The 20093-nt window shown below is 49.3% G+C and overlaps 1 long non-coding RNA gene across 1 annotated transcript in view; it reads right to left on the reverse strand.

The window, feature by feature from the left end:
* Nucleotides 1-1504: 1504 nt before the first annotated feature.
* LOC109311089 overlaps nucleotides 1505-20093 on the reverse strand; it is an 18971-nt gene continuing 382 nt past the window's right edge. Inside the window, exons 2-3 of the long non-coding RNA XR_002101406.1 lie at nucleotides 8125-8128; nucleotides 1505-2764 (exon numbers count right to left, since the gene is read on the reverse strand). This is a non-coding gene — a long non-coding RNA (uncharacterized LOC109311089). The remainder of the gene's footprint in view (nucleotides 2765-8124; nucleotides 8129-20093) is intronic.

Here is a 20093-nt window from a genome sequence, read left to right on the forward strand (position 1 = left end):
GATGCTTATCTTGCTGGGATCCTATGACCCCAGCTGACTTCCTGCCCTTTGGGCAGGGGGCTGGACTCGATGATCTCCCGAGGTCCCTTCTAGCCCTAATGTCTATGAAATCTATGAAAACCTAAGTACATTACTGGCTTCAACAAAATGCTGTATGTGTGAGGATTTAGGCTGCCTTGATATTGAGATTACAATCAAGATTTTTCATAGAAGTAAGGTGCTGTTAAAAGTTACCTTTCAGCCCTTCTATATCTGGGGAATGTTAGGCAGTGTTACAGTTAGAGCAGCTGCAGGGTGAGGCTTAATGCTGTCTCTGCCCTTCAGAACTTTGATTTGTCACTAGAGGGCCTGGTGAGCAGGGGCATGACCAGGAGCCAGAACTCTAACCATTATTTTGGGGTTAAGCACTGCAAGAGTATGAAGTGTAGGAAGCATGTGTCCCTAGGTTCCATGCTTCTGCCACCTCGTAGCTCTGTTCCTAGTGTGGAATTACCAGGGATTAACAGTGGTGACAGCATGGACCCAGGGGTACGTGCCTCCCTGGGCTCCATGCTCTTGTCACATTTGGCAGTAGGCGGCCCTTCCTACCTCTCCATCCTCCCTGGAATGTGTGATGCTGGGCAGAAAACCATAGCTGACTCTTTCCCGTCTTCTCCCCCACAAAATTATCCTGGCTATGAGAGAGTTTGCCTGTGGGTGCTGCAAAGGCTTAGCCCTCTGAGGACAAGCTGGCTTCCTGGCTTCCAGTGCTGGGGTCCTTGGAGCCAGCATGATGTCTTCACAATCAGGGCTGCTAGGATCTGGAACTTCCAAGGGAAGCGGTGCTTGCTCCTACCCTGGGGAGTCTTAAAAAGGAGGCTAGATAATCACCTAGACAGGGTCATTTGACTCCAGTGTTCTTTCCTGCCAATGGGAGGGGGTCAGACTTGATGATCTGCTCAGGTCTACTATGTGGGCTGGAGCTATATCAACTGGAGGTGGGTGGGGGTGTTGGCTTGTGGACTAGTACCCCACCACCTGGGCAGTAGAGCTTGGGAGAGTGGGAAGTTTCTCAGGGTAAAGGAGCTGGGAGCCATGCATGCTGAGATGCTGGTTGACAGTAAATTGGTCAGTATATCTCCGGGGATCAGACTAGCAATACCCAAGCTAAAGCTGCATACAGTGGCTCAAAGATAACCCTCCTTCTCACTTCGAGCATACGTTTTAACAGCCTTTAATTAGGGGCCTACCTTAATTGTTTCTGCAAAATCCAGGGTTACCCACAAAATCCGTGAAAAACAAAGTTAATAAAGTTTTTATTAAGTCTCCCTCTTAATAGCAGCCTGCCAGAAGGGGAAGGCACCAGCTGGTAGAGTGGCACAAAAGGGATAGCAGACAAGATGGCGGCTGCCCCTCCTCCCCCTGCTGCCCTTTAGGGCCTCTCTGCCAATCAGTGTTGAGAGGCAGGGCTGGATGAAAGGCAGCCAGCAGTCAAAATGGTGGCCACCCCCCTCATTCCTTCTCCCTACTGGAGCCTCTCCACCAGTCGGTGCTGAGGGATGGGGCCTCTATGCCAATCAGCACTGAGGAGCAAGACAAAATTGGCTTTGTAAAGTTTAAAGGTAACCTGTAACACCACCATGAGAATTGAGTGTGCGTTGTCAACACTAAGCATGTGTCAGGACCTACTTAATTTACAGTTTCACATATTTTGTGGAAACAGCAAAATCTGGGATTGTCCACAAAATCACCAACACCAAAAAACCTTAATAAGAATAAAATGCTGCCCCCCCCAGTGGGAGCCAGTGGTTCTCCCTGCTGGGAGGGGACACCGTGTGACAGTATAGTATGAAGGACAACAGAAAAGATGGCAGCCATCCACTTGTCCCTATTTGCCCTGCCAGGGTCTGTCCACCAACCGGTGCGAAGAGGTGGAGTTGTTCAAAGGGCAGCCAGCAAGCAAAATGGCGGCTGCCCCCTTATCCCTCTTGCCCCTGGGACCTCTCCACCATTCAGCATTGAGGGGCAGAGCCTCTTAGCCAATCAGTGCTGAGGGGCGGGGCCACTGCAAAATGCCCATGAAATTGGCTCTGCTTGCCAGGAAAAAACTTTAAGCTTGCTGGGATTTAGGCAGCTAGTTCCCTATGTATACATTTAACAGTTTATTCATCAGAACTTGAGAAAGAAAATGTGAACCAAAGCACAGAAAGAACCCAGGCTACTTCAGGCGTCATGCAAGAACAGTCTTTAATCTTTTCAGTTAAAATGAAAAAGTAGCTATTCCGGAAATTGTTCTCTGTATTAATTCTCAGCATTCAACAAATTATTATGATAAATTCAAATTCTATTTAAGTTTTGCTTTTTTTCCCCAGTGTTATTAATATTGTCCAGGAGGTGGTGCTGTCTACAGTAGTAATAATATACTTGTATTGGATGAGCCATGATTTTTATTATAGTATTAGAAGACTACTACATGAAAAAAACCATGATAGAAAAGCTCTTGTTGTGGTATTCCACAATGTCGTTTCTAGAGCTAATTAAAGTTTTCTTTTTAATAAGTGCTGTTACATGGACAAAAAATTGACTGAAGGCCTGTAAACTTGAGAGCATGGTAAGGGATCAAGTGGAAGCTACAGGGACAGGACTGGGAGGTAACATCTTGCAGAAGATGACATTATGTAGTGCTTCTACAAAATGGAAAAGTTCAAACCCCTACACCCTTCTGGGCTGTCTGTGTTGCTAGTGCTCCCTACACTCCTGCGGCAAGGGAGGAAAGCCCCAGGCACTTGGAGCTGGGAAGACAGCTGGCTCCAGTCCCTGGGGCTTCTCTCCTGTGCCATGTGAGTTTAGAGAGTCCCCGTAATACAGATGGCGTGGTGGGGGCTGCAGTCCTCACTGCAATGTGCAGTGCTGGCCAGAGCCGAGCACCAGTGTCCTAAGTGCCCCCATCTGCTGCTGTGCCGTGGGGGGAGTGTGGGCGTTCGTCACACCCCACAAATGCCACACACCCACACTGCAGTGCTGCCTGCGTTGATTGCAAAAAAGGTGTGTTCCAGAGCCACACAAAAACCTCGCAACCCCCCAAAGTACCCTATGCCCCCACACACAGCCATACCCCCTCACCAACTCCCCCTTCCTTCCCTACATTCCCCACACACACACGTGCACACACAATATATAAAAGGCTAAGAATTTGTTTTTGAGTTACTACGCAATCATCTCTATATACAGGACACAAACACAAATCATAATAAAAATATTTTTGTAATAAAATTAAAATATGTTGCAGTAGGTGTTTGACTTTTAGTGTATGATTTGTTTTTTGCTGTTTCTAGGATGACAACCCCCCTGCCCTCAGGAGTATTCCTAGGGAGCAAGGGGAGGGACTTCTGGTGGCAGAGCTCAGGGGTTAGGGCCAGGGTGGGCAAAATACAACCTGCAGGCTGGATTCAGTCTGCCAGGCCATTCTATTTTGCCTGCAAGGCCCTTAAAAAATTTAGAAAATTAATATTTATCTGTTCCTGGCTGCCTGTCAAAGATGACAGGTAGCCAGGAGCAGTAGGACCCAGGGGGAGGATGCAGCAGCCCAGTCCCATCCTACCTCCTGCCATTTTCCTGCCTTCCTGCCCTTGCACTGCTACAGCACCACGTGGCTTCTGGCTGCATTGCTGGACTAGGGGAGCATGAGGCCCACATCGGTACTCGTGTGTGTATGTGTGTGTATTCATAGGGTGAGTCCCATATGCACACCACACCATACGCATACACTCACACCCCGCCTTTGCACTGCCACATACGCAGATCCCCACACCCACATACTCCAGCCACCCTCCCTCCCCACACACGGGGCTCCCCCACCAGTCCCATACCCACTCACACCCCACATATCCACACACCCCATCACCACACACTGATACCCCACCTATCCCCTCCCCCACGCATCCACAGTCCCCAACAAGCCTATTCCCTTCCACGCTATACAAGAGTAAGTCTCCATTTAAACTATTATACAATCACTTCTATGTACACTACACAAACACATGTAAACCAGGACAAAAATATATATTTTTTTTAAATCAAATTAATGTTGTAGTTGCTTGCTTTTTAGAATATAATTTGGTATTTTTCTGCTTTTTGCTTCCCCCTTGCTGAAAGAAGTACTTCTTGGGGCAAGAAGAGGGAGTTCTGGTGGCAAAGGTTATGGGGCAGGACTTCCAATCACAAGATGGTGATCAAGGGGGTGAGGTACCTGTCAAGGGGTGAGGTTATCAATGCCCTCGACAGCTTGCCAAAACTCAGTAAGCGGCCCTCCACCTGAAATAATTGCCTGCCCCTGGGTTAGGGGGTAGGACTTCTGGTCCCAAGATAAGAACCAGGGGTTGGGGAGCTGTTAAGGGGTGGGGCTACCCATGCAGGCCTTGACAGCTCACCAAAACTATTGGTTCTCCACTTGAAATAATTGCCTGCCCCTGGCATAATCCCACAATCACGCCTCCTGCCATGCACATACAATATTGTAGAAGGCAGGATTGTGTGGATTGCACATTAGATCCCATTGCGCCTTGGCCTGCATATGTAGAGGGGTCCTGAGATGTTAACCCCTATGGCGAGACGCATGCAGACAAGTACGCTTGTAAAATATGTAAGTTTATATTCTAGTGGAAGACTGAATTGGAGATGGTAGAAAGACAAACCCAGATAGGAAGAAGATGTAAGAGGGCTAATGGTACTCAAACCAGATGTGAATTTGCCATGGGATATTGTAGGGTACCAAACAGGGTGATGCAGTTCTGGGTTTGTTGGCAGAGTCTTAATATCACAAAGCAGGGATGCATAACCTTTCTGAGTCTGATGAGATGGCACTCCAGTATTTTTTAAATTGGGCTCTTAACTTCCATTCTCTCCTGTATGAGAAACTACTTAGGTTCATAGGAAAGTAAGGCTGCAAAGGACCTCATGGATGTGTCCAGACGAGTGCAGACATGTGGTATGTAGCACCACAGACCCATGCGTGGTGCCGCACATGCAAGTGTTCCTTGCACTGCTAATTTTCGGGAGGGAGAGGGGGAGTTGACCCCAGGAGATCCCAGGATCAAAAAAATCTGTGCTTAAAAAAAGTGGGGCAATGCATGTGGCAGCAGCACATGCTGCTCAAAACCAGAGCCTGGCTGGCCAGAGCCACGTTCCAGCTGCCAGCTAGGTTCTCTGCTTCAAGATCGCTGTGGCTGTAGTTCCCAGAAGCCCCCAGAACTTCAGGTAAGGCTGCTGGGGCTAGCACAGTTGCTGGCCCCAGCCTGCCATCCCCACCTGGAACAACATGTCATATACCAGAGCACATATGGCACAGGCATTCCCCAGGGACAAGTGCCACTGCTGTTTGTTCCTAGGGAAAAACACGTTCACGCTCATATGGAGATGCCCCTGAGGTCATATTTTAATCCAGAAGCGTCCTGGACTGGCAGGAACATCTCTGGTTAAATCAGCCCAGCCAAGTGTCTGTCCAAACTGCTCCTAAAAATTTCCAGGCATGGAGATTCCACGGCATCTCTAGGTAGCCTGTTCTACTGCCTGACCACCCTCATGATCAGAAAGTTCTTTCTAATCTTCAGCTGAAATTTCCTGTGCTGTAGTTAAGGCCCCTAGTTCCATTTCCTACAACTACAGAATTTTCCATATCCACCTTCTTTATAATCATCATGTATTTGAATACTTTTCAAATTCCCCCATCAGTCTTCCCTCCTACAGACTAAATAGTCTTAGATCTTTTAGCCTTTCCTAGGAAGTCATGAATTCTAGAGCTGTAATAACTTTTATTGCTCTCTGCTGAACTCTTTCCAATGTATCCACATCTTTCTTGAGGCAGGGGGCCCAAAACTGGATGCAGTACTCCAGGTGAGATTTCGCTAGTGCCAAATAAAGTGAAAAAACCCTGATTTGCAAGTAAAAGATCCGTGCACAGACCCCCTTGCTGGCGGCTGCAGCAGCAGGCAGTGGGTCCTTAGGGTTCTCATGGCCCGCACAGGCAGAACTGTCTGGCAGCGTGTGGCTATAGTAAAGTCCCAGGAGCTGAACATAGCAGGGAGTAGGGCCAGGTCAACTTGCCTTTATTGTATGGGGCTCCCTGTGGCTCACTTGCAGCTCCTGGGACTCAGCCAAGCTCCATGCTCCTTCCAGCCCTTGGCCAGAGCTGTGCACTCCTGGGAGGGAGCCCCATGTGATGGAGCCAGTGGTCTGGCCTGCTCCCTGCAAGCACATGCAGCTCCTGGGATTCAGCTGGGAGGGAGTGGAGCTGAGCTGGCCTGGCTCTATCCTGCAGGGCTCCCTGCCACTCCTGGCAGAGTCCTGGGAGCTGCATATGGCAGCAAGGAGTGGGGAAGGCTGCTGGCTGCATCACGTGGAACTCCCTGCAGCAGTGTATGGTTCCCATTAAGTCCCAAGAGCTGCACATGAGCCATGGGGAGTCCCATGTGATGGAACCGAGCTGGCCCTGCACTCTTCCTGACCTGGACTCTGCAGTCCCACTGCCCCACCTGATGTGGGCCTCACACTTTGGGCTCTGCGCTCCCACCAACCATGGCCCCATGCTCCAGGTTCTGTGCTCCCTCCAGCCCTCGCTCTGCACTCCCACCAGCCCTCACCTTGCTCCCAAAGTGCTGCAGCAGTGAGACGAAGAGGAACTGCTGGAGACCAGGGGAACTGAGCAGTTCTTTGGGCAGCTGCACCAGCAGCAGCCTTGCCTGGAAGCTGTGCACTGTGGCCAGGGCTGAGACCCTGCCATGGTCCAAACTGGGATCTCAAAGCCCTGCCCTGGTGGGAGTGGGTGTGGCTCAGCCCCATGTTGAGTGTAACAGGGCAGCTGTGGGCCAGGTTAGATGCAATTAATTTGTGGGTGCCTGCCTGTGGCCCAGATGAAATTGTTTTATAGGTTGGATGTGATGCATAGGCCATATGTTGCTTGCCAGTGTCCTAGGTCCTTAATGGCTGGGTCTGCAGCTTAGCCATTCGTTCCCCAGTCTGCATTTCTGTATGCAGTTATTCCATCCCAAGTATAGGGCATTTGTCCTTATAATCATAGGGAATTAGGGCTGGAAGGGGCCTTGCAGGGTCACGTAGTCCAGCTTTTTGCTCAAGGCAGGAGCATCCCTGACCAAACCATCCAAGACAAGTGTCTCTCCGGCCTATTGAAAATTTCCAGGGATGGAGATATCACAACTTCTCTAGGTAGCCTGTTCCAATTCTTGACCACCCCCATAGGAAGTTCCTCTGAATCTCCAACGTAAAGTTCCTCTGCCACAGCTTGAGGCCATTGCTCCTAGTTTGTCCTCTACAGCCACATAGAAAAATGCCATCAGTAACCTTTTGATAATTCCCCTTCAGGTATATAAAGATTGTCAATAAATCCCCCATCAGTCTTTTCTTGTCTCCTAAGTAATAAGTAATTACAGATACTAACTTAATGCACTGTAATCAGCATTACTGCACATTATTACAGATGAACACTTTTTGTGTGATGCTTAATTACTCATTGCACTAATCTACTGTGCATTAGCACGTTTTTTGTCAATCATGCTAATGCCCAGTAGAATTAGTCTAATGGGCATTAAGCAACTTGTGTAGATGCACACAGTGTTTCATATTAGATTCCATGTAGATCTGATCCATGATCTTTCTAGGTATCAAGGTCAGACTGATCACTCTGTAATTCCCCAGATTCTTCTTCTCTTTCTTGAAGATGGGTACTATATTTGATCATCCAGCACCTGACCTGACCTCTATGAGTTCTCAAAGAGAATAGCCACTGGGCGCATCTATATATGCATTTGCTGCAGCACCAGTTTATGTGCGAGTAAATTACCCATGAGTAAAGAGTGGCATCTACATGTGCAGGGAAGTGGCACTGGCTGGCAATGGCAGCAAATCTGCTGCTGCTTCTTGGGGCCCTACAATAGGCCCCTGCCGCCACCATGGGGAGCTCCGGGCTCCAGCAGCTCTTTTTAAAGGGCAGCCTGACACGCTGGTTTTCGGCCAGCGCCTTGGCCAGGAGCAGCATGTACAGCTCAGAGATAGCATGTGGCAGCACTCTCCTCATCCCCTGTGGCTCCCCACACCATGGCTGCTCCAGTCCCTGCCCCTGGCAACAATGACCAGGCTCTTGCTGGCCACCATGCTGGCCCTGTTGGCTGGCTGTGCTGACTACCACCTGGCCCATGTCCCTCTGGCCTGTCCTGGCTCCCCCATGCCCAGTGACGACCTGCCTGCCTGCTGTGTGCCATCCCAGTGCCGCTGCTGCACAGCTGTCACCTTGACCCAGTCTACCTGGTCTGATCCCAGCAGGGATACTGATGATGGGCTCCAGGATGCCACCGCCAGGGTCACGATTGCCCTTCTGTGCCTCCAGGCCCATTGCCTCTGGGCCCACTGGGCCATCCACCACTGGTGGCTGCACGTCGTCCAGCACATGTGGGACAATGAGCAGTGCCTGGAAGTGTTCCAGATTACTTGGGCCACCTTGCAGGATCTCCTGGAGCAGCACCAGTCACATCTGGAGTGGCAGGACATCAGCGTGTGGACACCCCTCCCTGCGGACACCCAACTGGCCCTTGCCCTGCTGAAGCTGGCCATGCCTGCCAGCCTGTAGCACTATAGACTGGCCACTTCTTCGGCAAGGTCACTGCTGGGGAGGCCACGGTCGTCTGGGGGACACAGTGCTCTGAGTGCATAACCCCCTAGTGGTGGTAGTGGGGTTCCATGTCCTGGGATTCCCCTGATACATTGGGGCCCTGGATGGGATCCATGTCATAGTCACCCGCCCACCCCACGAAGATTGCTCCTATTACAGCCAGAGGGGTTTTCACTGCGTGGTGCTCCAAGCCATCGTGGATCACTGCAGGGCTCTCATGCACATGAGCACCAGCTGGGTAGGCAGTTCCCCTGACTCCCATGTCTTTAGAAACTCCAGCCTGTTAGCCCTGGTGCAGAGCAGCACTGGGGGTGTTGGACCTGTAATTGGGTGCCGCGGTGGTTCCACTCCTGCTCATTAGGGACCTCACCTACCCACTCCTGCCCTGGCTCGTGCGGCTCTACACCAGCCAGATGGACCCCTGCCAGGCGCACTGTAACCACTGCCTGGACCAGACATGCGCTCTGGTGGAGTGTGGCTTCGACCATCTCAAGGGCCCCTGGTGCACCCTCACCACCTAGTGGGCAGAGGATGCCTGTCAGTGGGAACGCCACCTACGGTGGCAGCAACAGGAGTGGTCACACCCCCACCGAGGCCCCAGATGAGCCGCACACCTGCCGATGGGGGGCCAGGGCACTGGGTGCAGGAGGTGCTGCCCGATGACCCCTCCTCCAGCACTCCCTGCTCTAGCCCACCTGCAGTGCTACCCGTGACCCCGCCCCACCCCTACCCTAGCACCATGCTCACTACAGACACATCTCAGAAGAACAAGTTTTTATTTTCCTCACATCAACTAGAGTCCCCCTCCCTTCTTCCTTCCCAACAAAGAGAGCCCCTCTACCACCCACCAAGAATAAAATACCTTCTTCCTCATGAAAACTCAACAATGTGCTTTGTACCAGGTGGCAGGCCACAGGGTGGGATTGCCTAGGGGGCAGAGCCCAGGGACAGATAGCTTGCATCCCAGCCTCTGGTCATTCCTCCATGGCTGCGCATACCACAGTACATGCAGTAGGTGGGATGCTCACGCAAGGGCAATGGCGGCCTGTGTTCCCCCGTGTAGGCAGCTCCCCCTCCAGCAGGTGCTGTCCAGGACCAGCAGAGCTATTGTGCAGTCCTGGCCCCGCTGCAGGTATCTCTGGCTCCACAGTTGGGTGGAGCTGGGATAAGTGGTGCCAGACCCGGGACCTCCTCCCAGGCCCATGGGTGGCTGCCAGGGAGCAGCTGGCACAGCTAGAACAGTGTCCAGTACCCCAGCAGTTGTTATCCATAGCCTGCACTGCCCTGGCCAGGATCACGTTTTGCTCCCATAGTACCTCCACCCACTCGCACTCCAGGGCCAAGAACTGCACCCAGAACTCCTGGTCTGCCTGATCCCATGCCTCCTCACACCAGTCCTGCACATCGTTGTGGGCCATGTCCTCTGCCTGTCACCTGTCCTGGTGGGCTATGTCCTCCGCCTGCCAGGGCTGAGCGTCTGCCAGCCGGTCCTCTGATGCCAAGACCAGGTGGTCCAGGAGGAGGTCCTGTTCAGGGTGTGTTCCTCTGGTGAGGCCAGTGCATCTACAGGGTCCCAACTGTAGACAGCAGTGACCCTGAAACCACATTCTGGCTGTCAAGTGCAACCTCTCCCCTGTGTGTAGCTGCAGACCCTGTGGAGTCATGAGAAAGAAGCTGTTTGTGTGAGTTTGTAACATTCCTGAGATAAGATGCTCTGTACCAGGGACCGTGCACTGCCTGGCCTCAGATCAGTGGTTTAGCATGCATGGGTACTCAGGGACCATGGTAAGTTTGGCAGGCAGGTCCAGGCCCAGGCCACCACCAGTGAAGCCTTCCATCCTCATTTACTCCCTTAGGGCTGGCAGGCCACTGGGTGCTAGACACAGGCCACCTGCCTCTCCCTGCCCCATTCCCAGGGTGGGACAGGCCAAGCTACTGGCAGCACCTGCAGCCGTGGCTCCAGAACTTGCTGCCCCACCTCTCTTCCTACAGGTCAACCACTCTGCTCCGCTGCCACCCAGCCCATGGTGCCCAGGCTTAGTGGGGTGCAGGGCTGACAGATGACTGGGACAAGGAGCTACCCATGCCCTTGCTCTCCCCACAGGGCTCTTCTCCATGGAGGGACCCTGGGGCTTTCCCCCCACTGCACCACCGCTGCACCCCAAGCGTGCCCCTGCTGGGCATGACCTGGGCACTGTGCAAGGAGCTGTTTGCGCAGACTGAGGGGTGCCTGACCCATTATACCCTGCTGATGATGATGGCATGGTGCCCCAGGTGAACCTGTGCACCTGGCATGGGACTCTGAGCTACAACATTGTCAGGGGCAAGCCCAGGCTGCCCCGTAACCTCTGCCACCACCTGGAGGGCTACCTGTGGATATGCTACACATCCCTGCCCCCCACTGCTAAGGAGGACATCGCCTCCAGCATCGACGCATTTCTTGGCATGTGATAGGCCTGTGCCCATCTAGCTGCAGAAGCACAGGTTGCTTAATAAAATTTAGCACTTGTCTCCTGCCTTTCTGCATGCTGTGGGGGGGGAACCTGGTACCAGGAGAGTGGGTGGGCTGGGGGGAGAGTGGGGGGAGGGGGCCAGGGCTGGGGGCAGGGGATGGGGTAGGGAGGGCCCTCCTTGCTGTGCAGGGCTTACCATGCAGCCAGGGATGGTGTGGCTGGCAGCTCCTGTGGTCTCAGCTATCGGTGATGGTGTGCAGCTCTGGAAGGTATCCTTGGGCAGCAGGGTGTAGGGAGTAGGTGCCTGGCCATAAGTTCCCCTTGGAGAGGAGCTTGTGCTGCTGGCAGTCTGTGGTGTCATGGCCAGCCATGCCTCATGGCAGGGTCTGGGGCTGTGGGGCTGGTGCAGCAGGCTCTGGCCTGGGTTCTCTGAGCTGCTGGTGGAGGGTGCGGCCAGGGATGGGCTGCTGTAAGCCTGAGGGTCCTCCCCCAGTGATGTGTCACTAGGGGTGCCAGGCTGGGTTAGGGGCTTGGGCAGGCTGGCCATGCTGCTGTGACCTGGGTTCTGAGGTATAAGGATCTTCATCAGTTGCTGCGTGAAGGGCATAGATTTATGGGCACTCTCCGACTGACAATTGTGGTCAGTGATGGCAGCCCACTGTGCCTGCAAGGCCTTGCCCTTTATGCTGCACTGCCGCAATGACTAGTTGTGCCTACACTCCCACATTTGGCCTAGCAGCTCTCATAGATGTGGGCATTGGAGTGCCCACCCTGCTCTGATGGTGCACCTCCACCTTACCTCACAGCACCACAAGGTCACCAGTCTTCTCTACTGACCAGTTGGTGGCAAGCATAGGCAAGGACAATGCCATGGGGGGTTCCTGTGCCAGCACTCCAGGTCTACGCATGGCTGTCCTGGCGCTGCCAGACCTAGACAGCTGCCTATAGTGCCCAGTGCAGGGGCTCAGCATGGAACTGGCAGTTGCATAGCTGAGGCAATGCCCCACAGCACCTGCAGGCTCAGGGCCGGCTGCTGAGGGTGGGCTGCAGGCAGTAGGAGCTGGGCCCAGCAGCCAGAAGCTGCCTGCAGCTGGGCCTGGGTGCTGGCAGGCCTGGCTGGAGCCTGCAGCACTCTGCTGGCCTGGATGGCACAGGCTTGGCAGCTGTGTGACACTGCGGTGCCAGGCAGTGGTGCCAGAGTGCTGGCAGGCTAGGGCAGCTAGGCTGTGTCTTGCTCAGGGTGACACACAGGCCTGGAGTTCCCTTGGGCTACTTGTTGGTGTGCTCCAGGGCTCAAAATGTCTGTAGGCTTTTAAGGGCCTTAGGCAGGGACTGTCATAGAGGCAGCCCAACCCTGGGCCAAGAGAGGCTCCCAGACCAGAACCCTGGTACTAGCCTCAGAGCAGCCCCCGTAGGCAGAACTGATCTTGAAGCAAATCTGCTCCTGGGTCATGTCTACACGTGCATTACTGTGTACTAATTGCGAGTAAATTTGATACCTGTGCAGTAAAACCCCCCAGTGAGGGGTTTTTACTAGGCTGTAAGTGTGTACACATGTAGACATACATGCTTACTGCACAGTAAACTACACTATTGCACACTGAAGCATCTCGTGTAGATGTGACAACTTGCTCTGAAATTGCCTCAGCCAATTCCTCCAGTACCCTGTAGTGTATCCCATGCGGCCCTGTCAATTTGCAAGCATCTGGCTTTTCTAAGGAATTCCTAACCTGTTCTGCCATTACTTTGAGGTGCTTTTCTCCTTCTCTATCTTTGCTGACACCTAATCTCATCATCTGGTAGCTGCCCCTGTTTGTGAAGACTGAAGTAAAAAAGGCATTAAATATTTCTGCCTTCTCTGCACCATCTGTAACTAGATTGCCTGCTGCGTTCCCTAAGGGATCTGTGGTTTCTTTGGTCTTCTGGCGTCCTTATAGAATCCCTTTTTATTTTATTTTTATGTCCCTTGCTAGTTGCATCTCAAATTGTGCCTTGGCCTTCCTAATTTTATTTCTGCACACCTATGTAATATTCTTCTTTAGTAATAAAAGCAAGTTTCCACGTTTTGTAGGATTCCTTTTTTTTCAAGTTACTGAAGAGGTTACTGTCTAGCCAAGCTGGTCTCCTGTTGCACTTACCATTCTTTGGTCACACTGAGTTAGCTTACTCCTGTGCCCTTAATAAAGCCTCCTTAAAGTACAGCCTGCTCTCTTGAACTCCTTTTTTCCTCAAATTGAATCCCTAGGGATCCTGTCCTCCAGTTCCATGAGTTTAAGTCAGCTTTTTTGAAGTCCAGTGTCTTTATTCTGCTGCTCTCCTTCCTTTCCTCAAGCTTCTGAACTCAATCATTCCAGGTGTGAAGAAATCCCCTCCCCTTCTCTCTGGCCCTCAATTGGGTCAGCCCAGATGACCCTTCTCTCTTGGTTTTCTTCTTGGTGCAGGCTGCTCAATCAGGTGATCTGGCCAGATAAATTCCTAGGGGAGGGAGGGGCACTTGCTTCCTTCTGGCAGGCATTTTGAAACCTTCAAGCAAAGACCCCAGGCTGCTGCCTGGAGATTTTTTGTAAGTAAAAACCTGGAAACTAGCCAGGAGTTAGGAATTATGTGTAGGCCAGTCATGTCTTAAAAGGATCACTGAGTCCAATCTCTGTACAGACTCACATTGCTTATGTTTGCTCAAAGCCTATTCTGACTTCCTGGTTCTACCTTCTCCTCCCCCGATCAATAAAAATGTCAGGTTACAGCTTGCCTTGCTGTGTTACTGTGTGGGGATGGAGGGGAGAGAAGCTTTCCACTCCCAGCTTGGCCAGTGGAGTTTGCCTTTTTATTTTCCTTCATTTCTACCTGATGCTATCTTGGGATACTTTGGGCTGAAAGAACCACCCAGAAATGTGTTACTGTGGGCAAAGCACCCCCAAGGTTCACAGGGTCTGTGTGCCACATGCTGCACAGAGCCCTACGAGAGACCAGTGCCCAGGTGGTGGCTGTGTTACCCCAGGCTTGCAGGTAGGCTCCAGGAAGCAGGACAGCCTGCTGTAGGCTCCCTGAGGGAGACTCCTGAAATGTGGTTTTGGACCTGGTACAGTGAGGTGGGTGGCTCGGTGTAGTAGCGCCCCCTACTGTGCATGCCACACCATGGTCACAGTCACCCAAGTTATGGCCCAGCTTCACAGTCTCAACCAATTCCTCCTTGTTTGTGAGCTGTAAGCCAGGAAGAGCTTCCTGCCCTCGTTCCTCTCTGTACCACTTTTACCAAAAAAATATCTCCAACACACTCCAAGAATTTGCTGGGCTGCTTGTTCATTTCTGTGTTTCCCTCTCAGCAGATGTCCTAGTAATAAAAGTCCCCCATGAGGTCCTGTGATTTGAAAATTTCCATCAGTTGTTTGAAGAAGGCCTTATCCACCTTTTCCTCCTGGACTGGTGGCCTATAGCATATATGCACTGTGACATTCCACTCTGCTGCTTTCTCCTTTGCTCTTTACCCAGAGTCTTTCAACAGGCCTACCTTCTACTTTGTACTGTGCTTCACACCATGCATATATCTCATTTATATATAGATCAACTCCTTCTCCTCTTTCCTCTGTCTAGCCTTTCTGAAAACATTTTACCCATCTCCAGTCCTGAATTATCCCACCATGTCTCTGTAATTCCAATTAAATCATAATTACATGATTGTACTGGGATCTCTAATTCTCTCTGTTTATTCCCTATGCTTCTCACATTAGTATACAGGTTTCTCTCGCTTTATGCTGTGCATGCATTCCTGGAAAAAGGTGCATAACCTGAATTAAACATAAAGGGAACCCATTTTACAATGTGACAAATAGGGATACATTCCAAGACCTTGACTGTACTGACCCCCAGATCCATTTCTACCATTTTTACAAGACAATTTTGGCATTCACCAACAGCAGACAGTTTGCCAGAAGCGCAGGGTGGTGATGCATGTTTTGTTGGTGTGAAGAGAGGGTGGTGAAGGGTCTACAGTGTTAGTGCAGTTGTCTTGTGCTTCATTGATGGACCAGGGAGAGGGGTAGGAGATAAGCTAGCAGGATGCTTAGAAGCCACAATGGGGATAGCAACTACAAAAACATGTCACAGACAATGAGTGAGCAGCACAAATCCCCACAGGAGACTATATTTTGGTGTGCGTCATTCTCACAGTGAACCACACAAAGCAACTGACTCTGGGCTTCTATCACACCGATCGCATAAAAGTGAATTTACCTCACATATAATGAATTTTTAGTATAAAAAGGGTGATCACATCAGAGTGAATTTGCATATATAGAACCTGTATAAAATTGAAGGAAACCTGTATAAACATTTTAGTGTGTCTTAACTGATTGTCCTCTTTGAGAATATTGCTAAAGCTTCTGTTATTGCCTCTCCTTACTAAGTTTGTATTAAGGTCCTTTGGCTCTTTACTTACCTCTGGGTTTTTGGCTCCATCCCGTAGTGAACCTAGTTTAAAGCCCTCCTCACTAGGTTAGCAAGCCTATAGACAAAGATACAGGCCATGTCTACATGAGATGCTGCTGTGCAGTGGTTACTGCTAATTTATTTGGTACTTGTAAAAACAAATGCACAGTAACCTGAGTTACTGCACAGTAATGCTGGCAAACACCTTTTTTGTGATGGTACTGCGCAGTAGCCTAATACTACTGTGCAATAGTGTCATATCATGGTTTTTGCCATGTTACACTACTGCGCAGTAGTATCAGGCTACTGCGCAGTTAGCGTCTCATGTAGACTCTTCCCCTTCTTTGTCAGATGGGCTCCCATCTCCCAGTTGTCCTCCTTGGAATACCTCCCCATGGTCAAATAAGCCAAAGCTCTGCTGGTGATACCATCTATACAGCCACATGTTGAGCTCTACAATGCCTTTGCTTCTACCAGAGATTTTTCCTTTACTGGAAAGATTAGTGAGAACACTACCTGTGTCCCCCATCCCTTTCTTCCTTGCACCCAATGCCAACTTTTGTGCTAAGCAGGGGCAACCTTGAGCAGACATAATATGACAGCAGTCTACAAGATGACTGTTGGTGAGGTGTGAAATAATTATAGTTTCACGAGCATCTGAATGATACCACTGTATCATTTGCTGCCAGTGCTGTCTCCTTGCTTTCCTTATGCTTCTCACAAATCATCTGCATCAAGAATGCTGATAGCTTATACTAAAATGCAAACCATTTAACTTTCCAGTCCTGTGACCTAAGCAGCAAATATGTCTGGGTCATTTACTTCTCTAGGATGAAATTCTAGGTTATAAAACTAAGAATTGAAATTGAAATTGAAAAGGTCTATAAGCCTGTCCAAATGGTATAGAAACTAGGGCTGTGTGAAGCTTTGGTAGCTGATTTGATTTGGAGAAGATTCAGCCCAATTTGGCAGCCAAATCTCCAAATTAAATCAAATCAGAAGACCCATTAATCTCTCCAAATCTAATTCGAAGCCTCTGAATCAATTCAGAAAGATTGATTCAGCCATAGACTGTATAGGCAGGCACTAGGCAGTGCTGGCAGGAGCAGCTGGGGAAACAGCTGGCAAGCCCTGGCTTGAGCTGGCAGCCCTGAGAGAAGCTGCAGCTCATCCAGCTGCTCCCTTGGCTGCCTTCCCCCCCTGCCAGCGGGAGGCAGGCAGTGCTGGCAGACCCAGGAGAAGCTCTGGGGTCTGGAGGGAAAGATCAGGAAGCTGGGGGGAATGATTGGGAGCTGGGGGAAATGATTGGTGGCTGGGGGAACAAATAGGGGCATCCTCCCAGCTCCTGATTCCATTCCCCAGCTCCCTGATCATTCCCCCAGCCCCTGTGGCTTCTCCCAGGGCTGCCAGCACTGCCTGCCTGTATAGTCTATGCCCGAATAAGATTTGGGACCGAATATCTTTGGATTTGGATTCGGATTCAGCCAAATCGAACCAGAACAGTGATTCAAATCACTGAATCAAATTACTACCCTGCCAAATCTGAATCTGAAATGAATACTTTCTGCTTCACACAGGCCTAATAGAAACCACAATTTAAAGGGCATGAAAAACAAATGGACAGAGCCTTAGGAAGCGGATGATTGAAAAAACTGGCCCCAGAAAGTGGTGGAATGGTCAGATTCCTAATTCAAGGCGAAGGTACTGTGTTAGGCTTAATACACACCACAGGTTTTAATCTTTATTAAATTAAATTAAATAAGCTTATAAAATTTACATTTGTTTGTTTATTTTGGAGTGTTGTATCAGTGTTTGCATGCACACGGTTTTCAAATTAATTAAGCTTTGGAGTGTTGCATTAGTGTTTTCACGCACTTGGTTTTTGAATGAATTAAGCTCTGTCCCCTGCTGGTGCCACAGGAGAGAGGGATGGTCCAGTGCTGTCTGCCCAGCACAAGGCCCCCCCACCCCATGCCCTGCCACGCTGCTGTGGGAGCACAGAGCCAGAAAACAGCACAAGGAAAAAAAACCCAAAAGTGGAAGCAATTGGAAAGGTGAACTGCAGAAAAGTTGCAGTGCCATCTGGTGGTCAAGGAGGCTCACTACATGTCTTTTGAGTGCCTTGTGTATGCATGCAGTGAATCCATGCAGATGATGCTTTAATTCGTGGCAAGTCAAATTAAATGATGTCCAAGGAGTTTTACTTTAATGCACCAGAAAGATTTTTAAAGCGTCCTGAAAACCCACTCATGCAAACAGTCACACTCTTGCACCATTGCAAAGGCCCAATCACTTTATCTTTCCAAAAATCTACAAAACTGGATAACCACTGAACTTGAAAAGTATATAGACACAACATTACAAAGCAGTGTAAAGTGACAACAATCTGTGTTGATTTCTCCTTACTCTTAAGGCCTTTTCTGTGCCATGAGTTCATGAGACAGTAAAAAGTTTACTTTGGAGTAGGTTTTAAGCCAGGAGCAAGTTATTTGGAATGTCCCTCAGCAGAACTGTCAAGAGGTTATAATCAGTGTAAGAAGTTTTCAGGGAACTAAGATGTTTTTGCTGCATCTGAAATGCCTGTTAGATTAAAGAAGATTTTTTTTCCATTTTAAGTGATCATTAAGAATTTCCCTGAATCAGTTTGCAGCAAGTTTTTGTGTCTTGATAGAATTTAACCTTCATTCTCATCTGTTGAGGCTTATTCCTTGTGGTGATTTCTGTAGATGCTGGCACACTCCTGGAAGAGTGAATTCCACAGGAAATCTCACATTTTAAATCTTATAGCAATCCTAGGATCTATCTGTAGGCACTCAGCTCCAAAATAGTATTGATAATATTGTCTCCATGATGAATGAAGTACTTTATTCTTTGCTGGTCATAACCATTCCATTAAAATGAAGTAGATACCATTTTAAAAGTTGCTGATGCCCATATCATGTGTTCCAAAGTTCTTGGCCACGTGCACTAATATTGCTATCATTCTGACAGAGGTATTCACAAAAATTCCAGCCTTCAGGTCCTGTCATCTTTGCATTCCCTTAGCTATCCTATTCTCTGCTGGTCAGTTTTTAGTCTTCAAGGGACCAGTGATTGTCTTTGTTTTGATATATTATGATGTAGTGGTCAATAAGAAGCCTGTTGGTGCTTTTTAGAAAATGCCTAAAGCAGTGTTTTTTAATTTAGGATACACAGACCTCCAAGGATACATGGCACTTTGCCCAAGATTGCATGCCTAAGTTTAAATAATGACACTGGATCTTCTGATTCGTCAGTGCATGGTGAATAATGATGTTGTTGCACATTGACTTCAGTGTCAACATCCTTTCTATGGGTGGACAGACACATTGGGTGTAGGGTGTATAAGCAGCAATATTTTGCAGGTAATGGTCTATGTGGCCAAAAAGTTTTAAAACTAGTCCTATAAAGTATTATATTCAGAAATTGTTTAATCTCTGCTACACTTGTGTCTGATTGTGGTGGTTTATTTTGTTCTGGATAATTTTTTTTTGTTTGCACTTTTACTGTAGAAATAGTCTAGCTTTATCTTCCTTATATATGGTGGAGGAATGGTAGGTTTGGCTCTTTAACACACACAAAAAGTATCTATTTTAGTTATGTCAGGCATAAATAAGTAGAGGAAGAGAGAACAGTCCTGTTTTGATTGTTCACATAATCTTTAAGGGTTGGCCAGTTTGTGATGAAGTAGTTGGGATTGCCTAGATCCTTGATGAACCTCTTTAGAAACAGCCTGAGTTCAGAGCTCTTGTCCTTTCCTGAAGAAATAGTGTGAACTCCACAACTAGTCTGGAGGAAAAGTAACTGAAATATCCAAACTTTAATCATGCAACTAAAAATTGCCATTTTGGACCTTCTGATGAAGGATGTGGATGCCTACTTGTGCCTTTGCAGCAGACACAAACATTTCTGAGAAGTGAGCTGCTGGTTTGGATACATTTGCTTTTGTAACTCTTAGCCAGTCATGCATTGTTCATAGACACATGCAGGTGAAAGGGACACAGAGTTCCCCTGATTTTCTGTGTTCACATTTGGCTCTTCATGGGTTTTTTTTGTCTTTTCTTGTTGTGAGCAATGTAATCCAGAGGATCTTCTAGAAGGAAGAAAGGCTAATGCAATGGGTTTAACTGATGCAACAAGGAAAATAAAGTTAAAAGCTGAGCAGATGTAGCCTGAGGTCCATAAAGTGAAACCTGCATACAGAGAGGACCTGAGCAGGGTGCAGGGCCCGGGGCCTGCGGCAAATCAGCCTGTGTGGGGCCCAACCCCTAGATGCAAGGAAGTTGGCAGCAGATTTGGCCACGGGGGTGGGGATTGGGAGGGACTCCGAACAGCCGGAGGTGAAGCTGGTGGCAGTGTTAGAAATGGAATATTGTTAGAAATGCACAGCTTGCATCTTGCACCTGATAAGAAAGAAATACTGCCAAGGACTTTTTTCTTTCCCAGCCTTGCCACAGCCTTTCTTATGCTAAATTGCAGACTCTCCCCCAGCTTCTCCCTAGCCTTTCTCATACAGATTACAGAAGCTGGAATTCAAC

The sequence above is a fragment of the Crocodylus porosus genome, unplaced genomic scaffold (assembly GCF_001723895.1).
Source record: "Crocodylus porosus isolate Cpor-Errol unplaced genomic scaffold, CroPor_comp1, whole genome shotgun sequence".
NCBI classification, from domain to species: Eukaryota; Metazoa; Chordata; order Crocodylia; family Crocodylidae; genus Crocodylus; species Crocodylus porosus.